The sequence below is a fragment of the Oryctolagus cuniculus genome, chromosome 14, assembly GCF_964237555.1.
Source record: "Oryctolagus cuniculus chromosome 14, mOryCun1.1, whole genome shotgun sequence".
NCBI lineage: Eukaryota > Metazoa > Chordata > Mammalia > Lagomorpha > Leporidae > Oryctolagus > Oryctolagus cuniculus.
In genome coordinates this window covers 80745217-80768472 of record NC_091445.1, presented here as the reverse complement: position 1 = coordinate 80768472, position 23256 = coordinate 80745217, and the positions used below count along the sequence as shown (strand labels likewise).

The 23256-nt window shown below is 36.9% G+C and overlaps 1 protein-coding gene across 12 annotated transcripts in view; it reads left to right on the top strand.

Moving 5' to 3' along the window:
* Positions 1 to 23256, top strand: part of PDE4D (phosphodiesterase 4D) — a 1654385-nt gene that overhangs the window by 573804 nt on the left and 1057325 nt on the right. The window lies entirely within an intron of this gene.

Genomic DNA, 23256 nt, shown 5'->3' with positions numbered 1-23256 from the left:
AGCCAAAAAAAAGGAATGAAAGCCCATCTTTCTCAACAAAATGAATGCAACTGGAAACCATTAAGCTCAGTGAAATTAGTCCCCAAAAGACAAATATGTTTCCCTGATATGTGGTAACTAAAAGAGTACAAAAAGTATAATGTATATCAGCAAAATGGCCATGTTGAGGTTTGATTATTGTTCACAGTCCTTGTCTCTATTGTTGAGGAACAGTGTTTTTTTGCTTCTGACTATTTGTTGAATTCTTAGTGGAGGGTTAAGCTTATTATTATAAATTAAACTGAAAGTATGACATTGTAAAAATTAAAAGAAAAAATAAGAAAGGAAGGAAGACAGAGGGCGGCAGCATGGGCAGGAGGCAGAGTAGTGTGGGAAGTATCACTATGCTCCTAAATCTGTGCATATGAAATACGTGAAATTTGTTCACCATATATAAATAAAAATAAACTACTATCTGTGGTTCCCAGCTTATGGCCTTCAGGTATGTTTGATATGGCCATATGGGCTTTCAGAATTTGGATTAGTGGCAAATATTTCAAAACATGTAGCTATCTCATTAAGATACAGTTTTCCAAGTTTTGTTCCCTCATGCTTGTATAGAACCCAACCGTGGAGTTGTAATGATCCTGCTGTTGCATTCCTTTATCCCACTTTAGCTATTTGTTTTAAATTCCCAGTGCCAAAATTAATTTGTTTTCTTGACATTTGAATGAAAAGAACTGGATAAAACATGTTCTATAACACAAGGCTGGAGATGGGAGAGAGAGAAACACATCTGGAGGTTTTTCATGAGACAGAGAGATTAGATCTAATCTGTTTGGTCCCAGAGAGCTAAACACTGGTGGTAATTGTAGGGCAATATATCCCCATTAAATATATACAATAACTTTCCCACAGGGTCGTGAGAGTTGCTGTGTTTTATTCAGCTCTGTTTCATCAGAATGGTGAAGAGTTTCTGATGTGTGTCAGCACTCAGTGACTACTTATTGAATAAATTAAATAAAACGGGTTGTGAGTGGTGAATTTTATTTCAGGAGGGGCTAGCATGTGAGCTATTTTGGAGCAATGATTTTTGTTCATTTTATTTATAGTTGTAGCCAAGAAGCTAAATCAGTGCCTGTTGCATGAGAGGTGCTTATTGAATATTTTCTTATTTCATAGTTGCTGGTAATCAAACATAGATTAGTGGGCTTCTTGCTAGGGCTGTAGGAAAAGTTAATTAGTCATACATGTAGAGGTTCATGGAATAAGAGGAATATTGAACTAGATTTTTTAAGTCATTTTCAATCATTAGAGATTATGTATTTTATATCAAATAGTAAACATGGTAAAATTAAAGTAAAATGTGTATGTGTAGTACAAAACTGAGAGGTAAAACATTTTGCCAATTATTTATTTCTGGTGTGGACAAGGAAATTATTTGCTGGATTTTTAAAGTGAAATATCCACCTGTTTAAGATTTTTCTAATATTTGACTATCTGAATGCATGTTATGTTAGTGATTATTTCACTTTTCAGCTGTATTGTACCAGCTAAGAAGCAGTTAACTCATTCTTATGTGATGAAAATGCATTTTTATCCCCTGATATTTGTAATGTAACATAAAATTCATGTTGCCTTGAGGTTTGGAGTGATTTGTTATTTCTATCCTTCAAGGAAACCCATGATAACAAATCAAACCATTGGGAACTGATTCCAATTTTTATTGTTTGGGGAGTAACTGAAATGACATTTTGAGAAATCATCTTATAACTAATCTAGAAAATAATATTTAAAGGCCAAAATGTGGCAAAAGAATGAATAGTGAGATATTTAATTTTTAAATGCTTGCTGTAAAAAATCTATGCACCTTTTGTTGTGAAGCTTTAGCAATTTTAATAATTTCAAAATCAAGAGAAAGGAGAAATTGCTTTATATCCTTGAAGCAAAGAAAAGTCTAACACCCTGAATGTGAGTGCCAGGGTTGAGTATATTTACAATGCAGCCCTGAGGAGGTATATGCTAATTATGAAAAAACAAGGGCTTATTAGAATCTGGGAAATTTTCCATTGATTCAAAGGGGATATGGTGATTGAATTTTTCTAAGCATTACTTATAAAAGATAGCCATGTTTTTCAGTATTTAGGTTTATGACAAACACAGAAAAGAAGCATTCGATTGTGAAATGGTTAGTGGCACTTAGTGGAAGCGTTAGATCTATGAATCATCGCTTTTTACTATACAGGTAATGGAGCAGTTCTCATCAAGGAGTAGTACCGCATAACCTTATAACACTACACCATCGCCATCACCATCATCATCATGTGCTGAGGATACAGTTTTTCTCTTTGAGGAATTTATAAATTTGTTGAGTTTTCATGGCTTTCTCACAGGATATGGTGAACAAATAGCTTTCATCCTCATTTTAGAGAGTTTTAGGTAAAATGGTGATAGCCCCTTATTTCTCCCTCTGATTTAAAGAAGAAAATCCTTATCAATGTTTATATTTTTAAAATAGAAAATTTCAAATATGTAAAAAGTACAGAGGATAGTATAAAGCACACTAAGAGCTTACCACTCAATTTCAACAATTCTCAGTATACAACTAGTTCTTGTTTCTTCCATATCTATACCCACACCTTGCTCCCCTGGGTTATTTGAAAGAAGATTGAATGATAATATTCCTTCATCTGTAAATATCTTAGTAGATTTCTAAAACTAGTTTCTAAGAATTATCTCAATAATATTACAATACCTGTGCATTATCCTAATAAATTGCCTAATAAGTTCTCAATAACATATTGCTCTGATTGAAATGATTTAACATTTTTTGAAATGATTTCAAAGAGGGTTGACAGATTGAAATAATTAAGTGTAATTCTTTTTTTAGACTGTAAATTTCCTCATACTATTCTCAGTTTGTCTTTGTAAATTTTGTTAGAAAACATTGAGTCTCAGGTTGGCGTGTGCATATTTCACCCCTCCCTGGTGTTGTTCAGCATAGTCACCTTTCCCTTGAATTCCTTGTATTTAGTAGCTGAATCTAAAAGCTTGATTTATTCTTACATTTCAACATATTGAGAAGACAAGCATATTTTGTTTTTTTAAATAGCTTTTTTGAGGTATATTTATCTGGCAATGGTATATATTCAAGGTGTGCAATATGGTGATTTTGTATACACATACATTGTGTAATGATTATCCTAACCAAATTAATAAGCACATCCATTCCCATACTTTTTGTGTGTCTGTGTCTATGTGGTGTGTGTGTGTGTGTGTGTGTGTGTGTGTTAAAGGCATTTATCATCTACTTTCCTAGTAAATTTCAAATAAGTAATATGAAAACATCATTTCAACAAGTTTGAGGAAACACATTATCTTTCTTTTTTTTAAAAAAAAAAGGTTTATTTATTTATTTGAAAGTCAGAATTACACACAGAGAGGAGAGAGAGAGAGAGAGAGAGAGAGAGAGAGAGAGAGAGAGAGTTCTTCCATCTGCTGGTTCACTCCCCAATTGGCTACACCGGCTGTAGCTGTGCAGATCTGAAGTCAGGAACCAGGACCCACATGGGTGCAGGGGCCCAAGGACTTGGGTCATCTTCCACTGCTTTCCAGGTCATAGCAGAGAGCTGGATTGGGAGTGGAGCAGCCAGGACTCGAACTGGTGCCCATATGGGATGCTGGCACTGCAGGCGGCAGCTTTACCTGCTACGCCGCAGCGCCAGCCCCACACATTTTTATCTTTCGAAAAATTATTTATTTTTTTTGAAAGGAAGAAAGAAAGAGACCTCCCATTCATTGATTTAAGCTCCAAATTCCTGTAACTTCTGGGGCTGGGTGAGACCAAACCTGGGAGCTGTAAACTGAATCTGGAACTCCTACATGGGTGGTAGGAACTCAAGTACTTTAGCCATCACCTGCTGCCTCCCAGGGTGCACTTCAGCAGGGAGCTGGATTAGGAGTGACACTGATGTGGGATGCAGGCATCCCAAATGCTATCCTAATTGCAGTGGCAAATGCCCACCTTTCACATATTATCTTTTATTTTCATTTTTCCACAACCTTTTGAAGTGCCCTCATAAAGTATTATTAATTCTAGTCACCTGTTGAATGTTGGATCTCTAGGAATTACTCGTCTTAGAAGAGGACCCTCTGACCACCATTATCCTAATGCCCTCATGTAACATATCCTGCCAATCACCATTTTACTCTCTGCCTTTACAAGGTTGACTTCAAATCCCACATAAAGGCAAGATCATGCAGCACTTTCATCTGTGCCTAGTTAGTGTTACTTAGTGTAACTTAGTCTTTATATGGCACAAGATCTTCTAGATTCATTCATTTTCAAATAACAGGATTTCCTTAGTTTTTGATGAGTAAAATCTCATTGACATAATACCATATAGTTTTCACATTTACCTGTCAATGGAAACTTTGGTAGGCTCCATACCTTGATTATTACAAATAATGCTGCAATTATCATGTGGCTGTAGATATCTCCTCAACATGATGATTTCCTTTCCGATGGAAGTATACCCAAAAGTGAGGTTGCCGGAGCATATGGTAGTTCAATTTTTAATTTTTTTTAGAAACCTCTGTACTGTTTTCCCTAAAAGAGATATCACTATACATTCTGGCTAAGAGTCTTTCAGGATTCCTTTTTCCCCACATTCTCAGAAATACTTACTACATCCATCGGAATATGTGTGCTGTGATCTCTCCATGTGGTTTTATGTGCATTTCTCTGTTGAGCACCTTTTCATATACTTTTTGGCCTTTTTAACCTTTGTGTTCTTTAAAGACATGTCTATTCAGATCCGTTTCTCATTATAAATCATTTTACTGTTTTATTTTTGCTATAGAGTTGAAAGAATTTTGTATATTTTAATATTAACCCCTTATAAGATATATGGTTTGCAAATATTTCCTAACATTCCATAAGTAGAAAATATTTCATTTTGTTAATTTTTCCTTTGTTGTCTAAAAGGTGTTCAGTTTGCTATAGACCTAATCATTTATTTTTTATTTTGTTGCCTTAACGAGACCAATGCCAAGAAACTTCTAATTTGCTTATGCATGGTTTTCATGATATTGTTTAGTTGTCTAGCTGTGTTTTCTTGCATCTTATTTAGCTTCCTTAAGATGATAACTTTAAATTAGTCTGACAAATTATACTACCCCATTTATTTGTGGCTAGTTACTAAAAATTTATTAGTTTCCTTTGATTAGTTTTCTTAACCTGATTCTTTGTTACTCACATGGCATTGCAGTGATATTTTCAAACTTGAAGACTGGTGTGTCTTCAGGTTCTCTGTTAGTTGGTTGGCATGTAATAAGGGTCTGCTTCCAGATCCACAGCTTTAGTCTACAGCTGATGTGCCTTCTGCTAGCTGCATGGATGAGTTTGTGTTCCTCTAACTCCTTGGAAGGCTCATGAAGACTCTCGGGGGAATTCCTGGGCCAGGAGAATAGATTGTAGGTGACTCACATGACTGCTGCAGGAACCATACCTTAGACTGAAATCTCAGGTCTATTTGTGGGGACTTGGAAGAGTGTGCCTATTCTTAGACTCCTGGGTGAACAGGACTTCCCCTAAACTGTAGTTGAGTGGAGCTGAAGCCAAGTTATGTGCCTTTATTCGATTTGCTGTGGGACCAGGTTGGTAAGTGTGGCTCTGGGGCATGTATGAGCATGACTCACAGAGAGTTGCTGAGTGGGAAGGACTGACTGCTCTGAGGCTTCAGCTGAAAGGGGCTGGAGCTGAGTAACAGTGTTATTTCAGGATCTTGTTTGAGACTGAGTTCAGAAGCCATCTTCCTGAGGCACAGATGGTCACATACCTCAGCAGGTCTGTGATGGACAGAACCGCTCTCAAAATGTGCTTTGAGATCAAGGTCAGCACGCAACTGTGTACAAACTCCACTCCTTTACACCCCTCCCCCATTTCAGGTTATCGATGTCACAGATTGCTTCTGTTTATGTTTTGTATCCATTAATGTAGTTTACTAGTTATGGATTATAGTTGAATTCTATACCAGAATTAAAAATGATTTCTACACTAACATGATATTATAAGATTCTATAATTATCTTAATAGTTATCTGGAAGCTTTATATCTTCCAATAACTGCATGTTACTGTCTAGTTTCTTTTTGTTTCAAATTAAAGTTCTCCCTTTAGGAATCCTTCTAAGTCAGGTCTAGTGTTTATGACTACAGTCTTTGCTTATCTTCATTTCACCTTCATTTTTGAAGGACAGTTTTGCTGGATATAGTATTTTTGATTGTCAATGTGGTTTTCTTGCTCTGTCTTTTGGTTTTTTAACACTTTGAATTATCACATACTTCTTTCTAGCCTATAATGATTTTGCTGATAAATCCACTGATAATCTGGATATTCCCTTGTACATGATGAGTCGCTTTTCTCTTGCTTCTTTTAAGATTCCCTCTTGGTCTTTGACTTTTTTTTTAAACTTCATTAATTAAAATTTAATCAAGTTACAAATTCAGTTCCTCAGGCACTAGCCACATTGCATGTGCTTAATAGCCAGCGTAGGCATCAGCTACCATATTGTACAGCACAGCTTACAGAATTAAATAATCACAGAAAGTTCTGTTGGACATCACCGTTTAGAGGGATGGCAATTTCCCCTTGACCCATCCATGTGATGTTTCTTTATATCTTTTTTTAACTTTTATTTAATAAATATAAATTTCTAAAGTACAGCTTTTGGACTACAGTAGCTTTTTCCCCCCATAACTTCCCTCCCACCCGCAACCCTCCCATCTCCCGCTCCCTCTCCCATTCCATTCACGTCAAGATTCATTTTCAATTCTCTTTATATACAGAAGATCAATTTAGTATATACTAAACAGTTTGCACCCACACAGATACATAAAGTATAAAGTACTGTCTGAGTACTAGTTTTACCATTAATTCACATTGAACAACACATTAAGGACAGAGATCCTACATGAGGAGTAAGTGCACAGTGACTCCAGTTGTTGACTTAACAAATTGACACTCTTGTTTATGGCGTCAGTAATCACCCTAGGCTCTTGTCATGAGTTGCCAAAGCTTTGGAAGCCTTTTGAGTCCGCCAACTCCGATCTTTTTTAGACAAGGTCACAGTCAAAGTGGAAGTTCTCTCCTCCCTTTAGGGTAAGATACCTCCTTCTTTGATGGCCCGTTCTTTCCACTGGGATCTCACTCACTGAGATCTTTCATTTAGTTTTTTTTTTTTTTTTTTTTTTTTTTTTTTTTTTTTTTTTTTTTTTTTTGCCAGAGTGTCTTGGCTTTCCATGCCTAAAATACTCTCCTGGCTCTTCAGCCAGATCTGACTGCCTTAAGGGCTGATTCTGAGGCCAGAGTGCTGTTTAGGACATCTGCCATTCTATGAGTCTGCTGCTGGTCTTTGACTTTTAACAACTTGGTTGTAATATGTTTTGGTCTGGGTATCTCTGGCTGTTTCTCCATTGGAGTTCTCTGAGCTACTTGAATTTGCTATTCCGTTTTCTCAGACTTGGGAAATGTTTGCCCATTGTTTCTCCACTACTCCATAATCCAAAATATGTCAATTCCATCAGTGCTCTGAGTAGGGCAATGTGCAAAACAGCCCCTCAGGCAATCCTCTAAAGTGACAGCAGACACATGTCCCCTCTTCTTTTTCCTTCCTAAGGGGTAGCTGTGACCTGGGTATTTTCTCCCAACCACGATGAACTGTGCAGGCTTCTGTCTGTGAGGATGCAGTTCTCCAGAGAAGCAACAAGCTGTTTTTTTTTTTTTTTGTTTTTTTGTTTTTTTGTTTTTTTTTTTTTTGTTTTGTTTTTGTGTTTTTTGACAGGCAGAGTGGACAGTGAGAGAGAGAGACAGAGAGAAAGGTCTTCCTTTGCCGTTGGTTCACCCTCCAATGGCCGCCGCGGCCAGCGCGCTGCGGCCGGCGCACCGCGCTGATCCGATGGCAGGAGCCAGGAGCCAGGTGCTTTTCCTGGTCTCCCATGGGGTGCAGGGCCCAAGCACCTGGGCCATCCTCCACTGCACTCCCTGGCCACAGCAGAGGGCTGGCCTGGAAGAGGGGCAACCGGGACAGAATCCGGCGCCCCGACCGGGACTAGAACCCGGTGTGCCGGCGCCGCTAGGCGGAGGATTAGCCTAGTGAGCCGCGGCGCCGGCCCACAAGCTGTTGACATAAGTTTTATCAGTGCATCCAGGGTGTCCGGTTCTGCTGGTTTCCACTCAGCGCTCCAAGTCAGGCCAAACAAGCCAATCCATTGGGTTGCCTCCTAAAAAGTCAGAACATTGGAAGTATATTCCAAAGGGGAGATTTCATTAGTTTAATTTCTTTTTCCTGATAACACCAAGCTGTACTGAGTTCAGGAACCACTCTCATAGTCGAAGTGAAATGATTTTTCTTACCTATTTTTGTATGGCTATTCTTATCTTCGAGCCTGCCTAGGACACTGCTGCTTTTAACTAGGTTCTGGAACTCTCTTAAAGTTTTTTGGGTCATACATTGTTGTTAGATCAATGTGGAGACATTTTGCAGAATAGGATCTGGGGCTCCTACTTCATGATGATGTTGACACAAATCTGTGGCTTACTTTTGAAATAGTGTTTCTTTCAATTCCATCTCATGTGATCTACATTGCCACTTTCCCAACAATTATATAACTATTTCTTTCCTCGAATTGATAATGTTTCCTTTAACATATATTTAGTTTTTAAATAAGTAGTTAAGCACATTCTATATTGGTCCACTAATCTGTTGAATATTTTGTAATTACCACAATGCTACATATTGCAATTTCATGGTACAATTTATGCCTATTAGGGAAAGATAATTTCATAGTACATTTTTTATTTTTAAAATATTCTTTATATTCTCCCCATTTTTTTTTTGACAGGCAGAGTTAGACAGTGAGAGAGAGAGACAGAGAGAAAGGTCTTCCCTCCATTGGTTCACCCCCGAAATGGCCGCTACAGCTGGCACTGTGCCGATCTGAAGTCAGGAGTCAGGTGCTTCCTCCTGGTCTCCCATGTGGGTGCAGGGCCCAAGGACTTGGGGCATCCTCCACTGCCCTCCCAGGCCACAGCAGAGAGCTGGACTGGAAGAGGAGCAACTGGGACAGAATCCGGCACCCTAACTGGGACTAGAACCTGGGGTGCTTGTGCCACAGGCCGAGGATTATTAGCCAAGTGAGCCGTGGCGCCGGCCCTCCCCATGTTCTTTTAGTTGAAAGCCTCTCTAATTCCTTCACAAAAGAAAAAGAAAAAATGAGAATTTTGCAATAATACCAAACTGAGAGAATAACTACAAGCAATATCAATTTTGGTTATTAAGTCTTGGGAAATTCATTATATTTCTTAATATGAGTTCTACATATTTCTCTTATGAGTCTATTCCTAAAACCCTTATTTTTGTATGTTATTGTAAGTAAGATATTTTTGTGTTATAGTTCTAGCAATTGGTCTTTGATTTTATAAAGGACATATTTTTCATATCTTATTTTTTAACTGAATAACTCATCTGACTACTCAGTATTTTTTCAGTTGATTTTGAAGATGTTCTTACACTAAAATAAGCTGTAATAAAAATGATTTTTTTACTTTTCTCATGATTCTATGATATATGTGTATTTCTCACATGGGATTAATCACTGGCCAGAAATTATTGGGAAATTTGCCCTAGATTAATCAATTGACCAGAAATTTTTAGAAAATATCAGCAATATTGCCTTTGGGTTAAAATCATAAGCTTTAGCATCAGGTAAGCCTCATCTGAAAACCTGATTTTACCATTGACTAATGGTGTCACTCTGGTAGAGTATCTTTCCTAAAGCTCATATTCCAAATCTGTAAAATGAGAATAGTAGCACTCCTTTGTGAAATTTTTGTAAGGTTGTGGCATCTACTTATATATAATATGTAAATACAAAAAAATGCTAGATAAAAGGGAATGATGGAGAGCACCATGTGTTACAGTAATCCTAATTTTAATAATAATAAACATTATATTTTACCATTAGCTATAATGGTGAATTTGGATTTTATACAATCTCTTGATCCATAGTATATCAATTAAATACTTCAGAGTTATCTGAGCATCAAAGCCAACAGCATGGGGCCGGGCATTTGGTGCAGTGGTTAAGATACTGCTTAGAATGCCTATGTCTGATAGCAGAACACCTGAGTTCAAGTCTCAGCTCATCTCTCAGTTTTCCTCTTACTGGACACCCAGAGAGGCAGCAGGTGGTGGCTCAAGTACCTGTGTTCCTGCCACCCATATTAGGACCTTTTCTATATCAGGATCCAGTTCTGGGCTCCTGGCTTCTGCCTGGCCCAGCTTGGGCTGTTCCCAGCATTTGGGAGGGACGCAGTGGATGGAAGATCTCTGCCTTTCAAATAAATAAGCAAATAAATAACTTTTGAAAAGTGTAATTCATTTGGTTCTGAAGTTATTTATTTAAAAGGCGGAATGACAGGTAGGGAAAGAGAGCCATGGAAGGAAATACATTCCGTGTGCTGGTGCACAGGGTGTGGCCATTCCAGTCAGCTGCTTACTGCACTGCACCACAATGCTTGCTGACTCCTTTCATGTGTCTAGGAAGTTTTGTTTTACTTTGTCTCCTCCTCCTTCCCTCAGCCCAATCTTTGTTCATTTATCCTAGATTTACAGATCTAGTTGATTATTATAACTATGTCTTTATATGAATGATGGTTGTAGTCTTTGCCTTCACACTTTTAAATGCATTTTTGATTGGTATCTGTATTTGAACAAAACTTGAAGATGGTCGATCTTTGTATTCCTTTTAAGGTAGTGATGTAACAGCTTACTCTGGTAGTCTGCTCAAATGAAACATTTTTCTGAACTTTGTGAGAGTAAAGCTGGATGAGTTTTAACCTGTTTTTCTAGAAAGATAGGATTTTCAGGAGTCATAAAGAAAAAAGAGCTAACTTCTTTTTTACCATTGTGATTCTGTTACTGCATATCATTGTGAAGCAGATAATTGGTGAAATTCGTGTTTTTTCCTTAAGATGCTTTTCCTTCCTATACTAACAAAATAGAATCCTCTTCATTTTTCAAGGTCACCTGGCAAAGGCGCCATGCTATTTATAGAAGGTTAATTGCATCCTGGAGTTTCAGATAGATTTTTGGGCTAATGAGAATATTACTGATTGAGGAATTTTTCTGTTTCTTTTAGTAACTTTTTAGGACTTTTCGTAAGTTATAGGAAATGGCTTTAGAAAGGCTCCATTGATTTCTGTCTCTTCTAATCAGTGTGGAACCTCAGCCTATACTTGAATTGTGGTGCATGTTTGAGAGCTCTCTGCTATCTTTGTGTTAACCTGAGATGGACATTTTTATTATTGTGTGACATTTATTTTATAAGAGTACCTTTTCTATATCAGTGTGTTGTATCTGCTTGAAAATGGATTGTGCTAATGTGGTACAATGCCTTTTCAGTGTTAAAATACTTTAAGTATTTATTGCTTTGACTTGTGAGGGTCTTAGAGGATTAATTCTAGGGGCAACATTTAAGTATAATTTTAAGATACACAAAAGTTATACATGAATTTCCAAAACTTTTTGTACCAAAATAAACTTATCTTTTAATTTCATTTTTCTGTGAATTTTGGAAGTACTCTCCTGTTTGAAAGAATGATCAAATGAGGTAGACACAGCAACTCGAGCAGCTGAAGATTTCTAATTTTAAAAAACTTCTTCAGCTTTATACCTCATTTATATTAATAGCTACAAGTACAGAAGTACCTATAATATCCAAATCAAGTACTATTTCCCTTTTTCCCAATTTCTTACAGTTCAAGAAGTTGAGACAATACTTGGGATATAAGTATTTTTCCGCCATGTTCTCTTTCTTCCTAATATGTCCCTGGGTCCAGGCTAACACAAGGACCAGATCTATGAGCATATCACTATACTACATTTGGCAAGTTGCAGGCTCACTTAGGGTCATAAAGAAAAAAGTAGGAGGTATTGTTATTGGATATCATTTTCAGTGTGAGTAGGAAAAGAGATAAGATTGAGAAGGTATTGAAGGATAGCACCTTGGATAATGCCTAGATTTCAGATATAGTTAATACAGGAGCCAGCAATGAGATGAAATATAAATGATAGGAAAAGCAGACAGAAAACAAAAAGAAATGCTCAATTTGTAGGGAAATCACACATCTTATTTTGTCTGAGACAGTCCAGTTTTTCTTTTTGTCTGACCAGCACCCCCTTCCACTTGCAACAATCTTACCTGCATACTTCTAAAAAACCCCTAAGTCCTTTGTTACAGCTTTGATTATACACCTTCATGATCTGTCTGCTCAGCCTTCTCTGGGAAGGCCTGGTGAACATGTATCAGAAAGGCAGCACCTGCTTCAACTCCACCATCCAGCACGACCTTGGAAACTGGAGGTGCTCAAAGAAGAAATTACTCAGGAAATGGTATCATGATTAAGATAGGTTGGGGCCTGTGCTGTGGTGCAGTGGGTTAATGCCCTGGCCTGAAGCACCGGCATCCCATATGGGTGCCTGTTCTAGTCCCAGCTGCTCCTCTTCCAATACAGCTCTCTGCTATTGTCTGGGAAAGCAGTTGAAGATGGCCCAAGTCCTTGGGCCCCTGCACCCATGTGGGAGACCCGAAAGAAGTTCCTGGCTCCTGGCTCCTGGCTCCTGGCTCCTGGCTTCGGATCGGTGCAACTCTGGCGGTTGTGGCTGTTTGGGGAGTGAACCAGCAGATGGAAGAGCTCTCTCGCTCGCTCGCGCGCTCCCTCTCTCTCTCGCTCACTCACGCGCTCTCTCTCTCTCTCTGCCTCTCCTCTCTGTGTAACTCTTTAAAATAAATAAATCAGTCTTTAAAAAAAAAAGATAGGTTGCACTCAGAGAATGCAGATGTAATTATACATATAAAATAGCAGTACCTGTAACTGGACCGAAAAAACTTAGTTTGAGTGGTTAGTTTCAGCAAAGAATTATTTGTGGTTTCTATAGCCCCGGTTAAGAGTCCCCAGTTAGCAAGCAGATCTCCTTAAACAGTGACCGTCCTTTGTTTCCGCCCTTATGAACACATGGCAAGGGGCTACAGAAGGGGACGAATAGGAAATTGCACTCAGCAAGCTTTTATGGTTCAGGACCTTGCTAGTCTGCTGGCATATAATGTGATCCACAGCACACCTGCACCCATCTGCAAGGCAGTCCAGAAATGCAACTGAGCTGTGTGCTCAGAGAAACTTTGCTTCATACAATGCCAGGGACTATAGATGTGAAGGCTGGTTCTCCATAGAAAATTTCATTTTTGTGTATACAAATGAAACAAATGTCAAAACCTGGGATTTTTAGCAACCATAGAAACGTACTTAATACCAGTTATGTGTAAATCCCTGTACTAAAGTGGGCTCCTACCTACTACCGAAGGCATAAGAAAGAGCAAAGAAATTAATTAACCACCTTACATAGACACTGGAGAAAATGAAAAAATAAAATAATAGTAAGTCATAATAAATTTAATGTTAATCTGCTTACTACAGGGTTGCTTTCTTTAGGTATGTCACTCAGACAGATGTTTGTCCTAAAAGTGAAAGGAATTCCGTTAAAGTTATTTGTCTGCCAACTATTCCAAGTTGTCTGATTATATTTCGTTACAATCTAAGAAGTTTCCATTAAATTAATTCAAACATTTTAAAGTTTTTTTTTCTTTTGATACTGTCTATCCTGAAGATGAGTAATAGAAATTTATAGGTCTCATCAAGAACAAGGTGAATTTGGTTTCCTGTATTATTATGGCTTTTACTGAATTTTCAAATTCAAAATAATACATTTTTATTATTGATTAATATTAAAACTGGTAATTAATAAAGGCAGGAGGACAGAATCATCCCCAGCTCTACCACTCAGAAATGGCATTTTAGTGCTTTAGGATATGGCTTTCCAAAATTTTGCTGTGAATAAAATTTGTAATATTTTTGTTTTGCTTTGATGTTTTCGTTGTATAAAAATGGGATCACTGCAATCTGTCCTTTCCACTCAACATTATGTCACAAATATAATCACATATTCTGCATTATTTAAACGACCTCATAGTGTTTCATCATATAATTAATGTATCGAAATTTATTCAGCCAATCCCTCTCTACAGCCATTAGATTGTATCTAGTTATTCATTGTTACAAATGAGCCGCAGTGAACATCTTTGTGGCTGAATCATTTTCAAACAATCTTATTAGACCATGTCTAAAATGTCAAAACCATTAGTCCTAAAAAGTTAGTGCACAAAGAATCCAATGAGGGACTTTTTCAGACTCCCAGGCCCTGACCATAGCCATTCTGATTTGGAAAATCTGGAGTAGGCCCTGGGAGTCTGAATTTTAGCAACTGTTTCTTGGGATTCTGTCACAGGAGATCTGAACATCACGTTTTGTGAAATAATGGCATGGAGACACTAGAAATATGGTACTTTCCCCTAACTCCTTGCAAAAATAACATTTTCTAGCAATAATGTAAGATAGATACTGCTCTTGGTCAATTTTATATTTCTTTACAAAATAGGGGCACTTAACCTCCTGTCTTCTACATGGTCAAGCTGTTCTATTTATTTTGAAGCATAATTGATACACACTTACCCGGAGTATAAGAAGGCCTCTTATTATCCTTTTTTTTTAGTGGAAATTGTTAGGACCTGGGTATCTTACTGCTTTATGATGTTATGATGGAGCTTCAAAAAGCTCATGGAAAAGGTATTGAATGATAATGCAGGGGCTGCAATGGGCATAGTGGGTTAACCTGCAGCCTTTTATGCTGACATTCTCTGTGGGTCTGGTTCATGTCTCAGCTTCTCAATTTCTGATCCAGCTCCTTGCTAATGGCCTGGGAGAAACAGCAGAAGATGGCCCAGGTGTTTGGACCTCTGCCACCCCTGTGGGAAACCCTGGCTTCTGCATGGCCATCTTGGAAGTGAACCAGCAGATAGAAGATCTCTCCTTATCTCTCTTGATGTTTCTCCCTCTCCCTTTGTAAAATTACTTTCAAAGTAAAAGAATAAATCTTTTAACAATGATAATGTAAAATTTCCATGAACATTTTGAAGCACCTCTATGTATTCAAAATAAAAAGACTTACAGGAAGCTTGAATTTAAGTTTGGGTTTAAGTCTGACAATCTGAGCATGAACACAAATTTACCTTTTGTGAAGGTAGTTTTCTTAAAAGGATTTACCCTTTAAGGCAGTTAATATAAAAGAGAATGTCACAAACATTATGTCCTTCATCAAACAGCTTGTGTTCTAGCACATCAGTTTGTAAGTGCAGGGCTAGCATCCAGTAGGGGTAGCTCATCATTGAGAAGATGTTAACTTCAGCCAACTACGTGATGTTAGCTTCAGCCAGCTGCGTCCAGGGTTACAGAAAGCTTTAGGAGGCTCCGCATTTGTTCTTTCCTAGCTTCATTCTGAAGAAAGATGTCTGCACACAGAAGTTATTAACCGAGTGCTGACCCGTTAGCAAGCCGAGAGTGTGGGTCCAGTCTGCGGCTCTGTCCCTACATGGACTTCACAATCACACATGTGAAGGCTCAGGATGTCCCATGTGCATGTGTTCTATCTTTGCTTTATATATTTGCCACCTTAGTAAGCACTGCTTTTGACATGGGTTGTTACCCCAGCAGAGTATTCCAGAACTGAAAGTGTTCTGGAGGTTTATTTTGTACAACTTTTTGCTTTTATGCTTAAGGAGACTAGAGCCTAGAAAGATTAAGTAATTTATGACCACTGAGTCATTAGTGCAGACGAGGGCCTAGAATTTATCTCTTGATTTATGCAAATATTATCATCAATATCTCATGTTTTTGTAGGACTGTTCTGATCTCAGTTTTGTTACTTTGTTTGAAAATGAAAGTGTGAGGCTTATTAAGTTGTGGTCAATTAGTGGGTGTCCTATTCTTTTCTTGTAGTAAGGTAATGCAACATGGTGGTTAATTGCTCCAGATTTAACTAAGAGGGATTTGAGTTTGGATCCTGACTTAGAGGTAATCAACTATCCTGGTTTGCCTGGGACTGTGGGGTTTCCCCAGACTTGGGACCTTTGGTGCTAAAATTAAAAATATCCTGGCAAAATATATGGCTAGTTTCCCTAATAGCCATGGAGAGGTGTGGTTGAGTATACTCTTTTATAGATATCTGTTTCTGTATGTATAGAAAAGTAAAATTAAATGAGATGGTATATGGAAAACATAGAACTTCTTGACTATATTTCATTTAGAATTTAATAAATATTAGCCACTATTATTATTGATATTGTTTAGTTAAGTCAGTAGGTTCTTAAAGCATAGATTTCCAGAACATAGGTCTTCAGAAATAGGATTTTAATTAAATGATTTTTTTCAATTCAAACCTCCTTATATTCAGGGTACTCTTCTGTTATTCTATTTGTCCATATTACACAATATAACCCAGGGCTCAAAATAATTCAGCACTGTGTATTTTTTCACATTTTTCAGAACATCTATCAGAAAGAGAAAATTTTTCTTTTTTAAATTGATTTATATAAGGTGAAAAACAATTCATGTATTTCATGTGTACAGATGTAAGTGCATACTGTTACTTCTCATTCTACCCTCCCTCCTGCTCAGGATTCCTCCCTCCCTCCTCCTTCCTTTCTTATTCTTTTAATTTTAACAATGACATACTTTAAGTTTATTTTATAATCACAATCTTAACCCTCCACTAAGTAAGAATTTCAACAAATAGTAATAATAAAAAATAAAAAACACACTGTTTATGTGCTCCCTTTGACTCTTAGTCCTTTCATTATGATCAATTGTGAACTGAAATTGATCACTTGGACTAGTGAGATGGCATTGGTACATGCCACCTTGATGGGATTAAATTGGCGTCCCCTGGTATGTTTCTAACTCTAGTACCTGCTAATACTAACCGATAGAATAAATAAAGGGGATAGTGATCCAACATGGGAAGTGAGATACTCAGCAGACTCATAGAATGGCGGATGTCCTAAACAGCACTCTGGCCTCAGAATCAGCCCTAAAGGCATTCTGATCTGGCTGAAAAGCCCATGAGAGTATTTCAGGCATGGAAAGCCAAGACACTGGCAAAAACCAAAAAAACAAAAAAAAAAAAACAAAAAAACAAACAAACAAAAAAAAACAAACAAAAAAACAAAACCTAAATGAAAGATCTCTGTGAGTGAGATCCCAGTGGAAAGAACAGGTCTTCAAAGAAGGAGGTACCTTTCTCTGAAGGGAGGAGAGAACCTCCACTTTGACTATGACCTTGTCTAAACAAGATAAGAGTCGGAGAACTCAAGGGGCTTCCATAGCCTTGGAAACTCATGACTGGTGCATAGGGAGATTACTGATGCCATAAACAGGAGTGTCAATTTGTAAAGTCAACAACAGGAGTCACTGTGCACTTACTCCTCATGTAGGATCTCTGTTCTTAATATGCTGTACATTGAGGCTTAAAGCTATAATGAGTACTCAAACAGTATATTTCACTTTGTGTTTCTATGGGGGTGCAAACTGTTGAAATCTTTACTTAATGTATACTAAACTGATCTTCTGTAAAAAAAAAAAAAAAAAAAAAAAAAGAAGAAGAAGAAATTAAGAAGAAATTATCAATTCCCTACTTGACTCTCACTGGGATTAAACATGACAATAGGTCTGATCTGATTTCATCATCATTTTAAAAATCATCTATTATTTTTCACTTTATGTTTCTGTGTGGGAGCAAACTGTTGAAATCTTTACTTAATGTATGCTAAACTGATCTTCTGTATATAAAGAGCATCGAAAATGAATCCTCATGTGAATGGAAGGGGAGAGGGAGTGGGAAAGGGGAGGGTTGCGGGTGGGAGGGACGTTATGGGGGGGAAGCCATTGTAATCCATAGGCCGTATTTTGGAAACTTATATTCATTAAATAAAAGTTAAAAAAAAAACTGTTCCTCAACAGTAAAGATAAAGGCTGTAAATGATAATCAAATTTCAAGATGTCAGTTTACATTTTTGGTACGCTATTAGTTATCACAGATTAGGGAAAACAATTATTTGTCTTTTGGGAACTGGCTTATTTCACTAAGTATAATGCTTTCCAGTGGAATCCATTTGGTTGCAAAAGACAGGATTTCATTCCTTTTTACAACTGAGTAGTAGTATTCCATAGTGTTTATCTACCACATTTTCTTTATACATTTGTCAGTTGATAGAAATCTGGGTGGATTCCATACCTTAGCTATTGTAAATTGAGCTGCAATAAACATGAGGTACAGATAACTTTTTCATATGCTGATTTCACTTCCTGTGGATAAATTCCCAGGAATGGAATGGCTGGATCACATGGTAGATCTATTTTCAGATTTCTGAGGAATCTCCATACTGTCTTACACAATGGCTGTATTAGTTTATATTCCCACTAACAGTGTACTGGGGTACTTTTTTCCCCACATCCTTGCCAACATTTTATGTTTTTTGAATATTGTATGAAAGCCTTTGTAACTGGGGTGAGATGAAATCTCTTTGTGTGTGTTATTTGCATTTCCCTGATGGCTATTCATCTGAGCATTTTTCATGTGTCTGTTGACCATTTGAATTTCCTCTTTTGAAAAATGGCTGTTCAAGTTGTTTGCCCATTTCTTAACTGGATTTTTGTTTTGTTACTATTGAATTTCTTGAGTTTTTATAGATTCTGTATAATAGTCCTTTATCACTTGAATAATTTGGGAAATATTTTCTCCTATTTGGGAAGTTTCCTTTGCAGTGCAGAAGCTTCTTAGAGTGATGTAATCCCACTTCTCTTTAATTGCCTGTGCTTCTGGAGTCTTTTCCAAGAAGTATTTGCCTGTGCCAGGGTCTTTCAGTTTCCCCTATGTTCTCATCTAGTAATTTGATCTTTGATCAAATATGATCTCATCTAGTAATGTATATCTCTGATACATTCTGAGCTGATTTTTGTATAAGGTGTAAGGTAGGGATCTTGTTTCATACTTCTACATGCAGAGATCCAATTTTCCCAGCACAACTTATTGATGAGACTGCCTTTTCTTCAGGGATTCTTTTTAGCTACTTTGTCAAAGATTAGTTGGTTGTAGATTCTTGGGTTGATTTATGGGGTTTCTATTCTGTTCCATTGGTCTCCATGTCTACATGTGTGCAAGTACCAGGTTGCTTTTGTCACACCTACCCTAGAGTATGGTGTGAAGTCTGGTATTGTGGTGCCTCCAGTTTTCTTTATGTTACTTATGATTGCTTTAGCTATTTAGGATCTCTTGTGCTTCCCTATGAAATTTAGCATTGTTTTCTCCAGATCTGAGATGAATTTTGTTTTCATTTTGGGATCATATTAAACCTATAAATTTCTTTGGGTAGTATGGACATTTTGATATTAATTCTTCCAATCCATGAATATAGAAGATTCTTCCATTCTTTTGTGTCTTCTTTTTTCCTTCTTTAATGTTTTTAATTTTCATTATAGACATCTTTCACTTCCTTGGTCAAATTTATTCCAAGGTACTTACAGTTTTTGTAGCTATTGTGAATGCTATTGATTTTACAAGTTCCTTCTTGGCCATGGCATTGTCTGTGTATACAAAGGCTACTGATTTTTGTGTTGATTTTATATCCTTCAACTTTACCAAGCTTGCTTATTAGTTCCAATAGTCTCTATGTGGAGTATTTTGGTTTCCCTATATATATAGGATCATATCATCTGAAAATAGGAATAATTTTACTTCTTCCTTTCCAATTTGTAGCTCATTGATTTCCTTTTTCTTGCCTAATGGCTCTGGCTAAAACTTCCAGAAATATATTGAGTAGCAATGGTAAAAGTAGACATCCTTGTCTGGTCCTGAATCTTAGGGGAAATGCTTCCAGCTTTTCTCCATTCAATATGATGCTGGATATGGGTTTGTCATATATTGCCTTGATTGTGTTGAGGAATGTTCCTTCTATATTCAATTTGCTTAAATTTTTTTATCATAAAAGGATGTTGTATTTTATCAAATGCTTTCTCTGCATCTGTTGAGAGAATCATATGGTTTTTATTCTTCAATTTGTTAATGTGATATATCACATATATTTATTTGTGTAGATTGAACAATCCCTGCATATGAGGGATAAACCCACTTGGTCTGGATGAATGATCTTTCTGCTGTATTGTTGGACTCAATTAGCTAGTATTCTGTTGAGTAGTTTTTACATCTATGTTTATCAGGGATATTGGTGTGTAGTTCTCTTTCTTTGTTGTATCTATTTCTGGTTTTATAATTAGTGTGATGCTGACCTATAGAAGGAGTTGTAAAGGATTGCCTTCTTTCCAATCATTTTGAATAGTTTGAGAAGAAGTGGAATTAGTTCTTATATAAAAGTTTGGTAAAATTTAACAGTGAAGACTTGTGGTCCTGGGCTTTTCTTTGTTGGGAGAGTCATTATTAATGATTCAATATGCATCTTGATTATTGTCCTATGTGGGTTTTCTATGTTTTTGTGGCTAAATTTTCATAGATTATATGTGTCCAGAAATCTATCTCTTAAAGATTTTCTAGTTTGTTGGTATACAGATGCTTGTGATAATTCGTGAGGATTTGTTTTGTTTCTATTGTATCCATTGTAACATCTTACGTCTCTGAGTCTTCTCCCTACCCCCTTATTTTTGGTTTGTTGGCCCAAGGGTTTATCAATTTTGTTTATTTTTTCAAATAAGCAGCTCTTCATTTCACTGATTTTGCATCATTTTTTTGGTCTCAATTTTATTTATTTCTTTTCTAATTTTATTTCTTTCCTCCTACCAATTTGGGCTTTGGTTTCTTGTTTTTTGAGGTCCTTGAGATGCATTGATAGCTCATTTATTTGATGCCTTTCCAATTTTTTTTGATGTAGGCACTTAAGATTATAAACTTCCCTTTTAATACTGCTTTTTCTATATCCATAGGTTTTGATATGTTGTATTTTCATCTTCATTCATTTCCAGGAGTTTCTTCATTCCATTTTTGATTTTTTTCTAGGTGTCACTGTTCTTTCAGGATCATGTTGCTCAGTCTTCATATGTTTTTGTATTTTCTGGAATTTTTTAAGTTATTAATTCCCCGCTTCATTCCATTGGCCAGAAAAGATACATGGTATGATTTTAATTATTTTGAATTTTCTGACACTTTATGGCCTGGCATATGGTAAAACCTAGAGAAAGTTCCATGCACTGGTGAAAAGAATGTATATTCTTCAGCTGTGGGATGAAATGTTCTGCAGATATCAATTAGATCCATCTGGTCCAAAGTGTAGATTAGCTCTGTCTTTCTTTGTTGATTTTTTTGTCTAGTTGATCTGTCCATTGATGAAAGTGAGGTGTTGAAGTTCCTTGTTATTATATTGGAGTGTATGTCTCCCTTTAGATCCATTAACATTGCTTTTAAATAGCTTGGTACTCTGGTTTTGAGTTGCATATACATTTACTACAGTCACATCTTCCTGTTGAGTTGATCCCTTAATCATTACATAATGCCCTTCTTTGTCTCCCAAGTCTATTTTTTCTGATATTAAGATGGCTACTCCTGTTCTTTTTTTGCTTCTATTAGCATGGAATATCTTTTTCCATCACTTCACTTTCAGTCTGTATGTATCTTTGTTGGTGAGGTGTGCTTCCTGCAGACAGCAATTGAATGGACCTTGTTTTTGAATCCATTCAGCCAGTCAGTATCCTTTAATTGGAAAATTTAGACCATTTATATTTACCCTGTCATTTTTCCATGAATATTCCTATTTTATTTGGATTTCCTTTGTGCTTTTACTAGGAGATTTTCTGCCATCACATTTCATTCATCGTGATGACTACCTTTCTGTATTTATGTGTGTAGCACATTCTTAAGCATCATATGTAAGGCTGAATGAGTAGGGATAAACTTTTTACTTGGAGACCAATATGAAGAATAGGCATCAAAGGGAGCCTAGAGCTCTGTATAGAAAAAGGGAGTTACCCTGAATTACAGTAATGATACCTGCCATTTTGCTGAATGGAAACTGTGCCAGATATTGATGCTTCAGATATGTCATTTCTTGCCCAGACAATATCCTGAGAATTAAATACTATTATCTCGATTGTCAGAGAAAACTATCTCAATTTCCTGAGAAATGTCTTCAGTGAGCCTAGGTTAGTTGCCGAATGCTGGTAGTTTAAAAAGAAGTTGAAACTGAGGTGAGTGTTGTGGCACAGCAAGTTAAGCCTCTGCTTGGGACACCTATGTCCCTTATTGGAGTGCCTGATTCAAGTCACGCCACCGTTGCTTCCAATCAACCATCCTGCTGATGCATCCTTGGAGGCAACAGATGATGGCTCAAGTGCTTGGCCCCTGCCATCTACATGGGAGAGACAGATGGAGTTCCTGGCTCCTAACTTTGGCCCCGCCAAGCCTTGCCAATTGTAGGCATTTGGAGAATGAACCTGCAGAAGAAAATCTCTTTCTCTCTGTCTCTCTCTCCTTCGCTTTCTCCGATTCTCTGCCATTCAAGAAGAAGAAAATAAATACAGAAATGGTGGTGGGTAGGGGGTAAAACAGAGATCCTAAACTAGGTTTGGATACTGCAAAGTCCCTGCTGTTTTAACTTGTAATCAGTAGGCTCATTTTGGGAAAAGCACTTTGCCTGCTTGGGCTGGTTTCTTTACCTTCATATAAAAGTCAGAAGGAAAGGAAATTGCCGTTTATGATTGTTTATGACATTGGAGGTAATGAGCTATGCACATCATATGCATGGTCTCATTTAATTCTTGTGGGTAAATATTAGTTCCATATTTACAATAAGGAAACAGAAGCCTTAGATTAAACAATACTCTGAGAATACAACTGTAAATTAACAATGCAAGAATTTAAGAACCCAATACTCCATTGAAGCATGTTATGTAACATTTGATGATTCTTTAATTCAGAGTGGAGGGATATAATGAATGTTGCTAGAATAGCCTTTTCTACCACATGGAAATAATGATTGTTCATGGAATGTACATTTTTAACTAGAAAACCAATATTAATTTTTTATTCTAGATTTTATGTACCTTTATATTGGATAATATGGATTAAATCTGTAAAAATCAGCTATAAATGTAATTCTACTGGGTACTCAGATTTTCTTTCCATGTCTCCTTTTTATTCTTTTCACATATTGTTATAAAAATTTGCATGAGAATATCCACATAACATGTGATATATGAAACTATGTGTTACAAATATGGTGCTAAGTATAAAGGTAAATTCAATTCATTTTCTTCCTTCATAGGA